The following is a 712-nucleotide window of genomic DNA, read 5'->3' as shown; positions in this document are numbered from 1 at the left end:
CCTGCACTAGAGGAGGCTTTGAAGCTGGAGAGAGGGATGAGGAAGGAGGGGTCAGCTGCTGGGATTGCTTCTCAGGATCCTCCTCCTCCTCCTCCTCCTCCTCCTCCAAGCTGCTGCTATCATCGAACTCGAAGTCCTCGTCCACGGAGAAGCTGTGCAGCAGCCGGCTCACCGCGTGGCCATTGCCCTGCGAGCCGAGAAGTCAGCTCCTGGGGAGGGTGGGGGTCCGGGCAACCCTCTGGGCGCTGGGTGGGAACCTACCTGTTTGCCAACGGCCTTGCTGGTCCTCCTGCCCGCCTTCCTGCCCTTTCCCAGGACGGCCTTGGCATTGCGGGGCGACAGGGCCAGGGGCAGGGCTCCGTTCCTGCGCTGCTGGGGGTGGGGGGGGAGGGACTGTGGTGACTATGGTCCCAGCCTCCCGCCCGCAGCTACCCAGGGGGTGACCTGGGCTGACCCGGGCACAGGGTCCCGTGAACAGGGACAGAGGGAGGGCCCGGAGATCTTTCCCATCTGGCACTGACCCACTGGCCCTGGACCCTGGGGTGTCTGCTGATTGGAGGGGTGCCCCCTGACTGGGGGGGTTCCCACTGGCTGTATGGGTGCCCACTAGCTGTGGTGACTGCTGGCTGTGAGGGTGCCCGCTGGCTGTGAGGGTGCCCTCTGGGTGTGCCCACTGGCTGTGGGGTGCCCGCTGGCTGTGGGGGTGCCCACT

This window comes from Myotis davidii, unplaced genomic scaffold, assembly GCF_000327345.1.
Source record: "Myotis davidii unplaced genomic scaffold, ASM32734v1 scaffold211, whole genome shotgun sequence".
NCBI classification, from domain to species: domain Eukaryota; kingdom Metazoa; phylum Chordata; class Mammalia; order Chiroptera; family Vespertilionidae; genus Myotis; species Myotis davidii.
The sequence above is the reverse complement of the archived record's forward strand: the minus strand, read 5'-3'. Positions refer to the sequence as shown.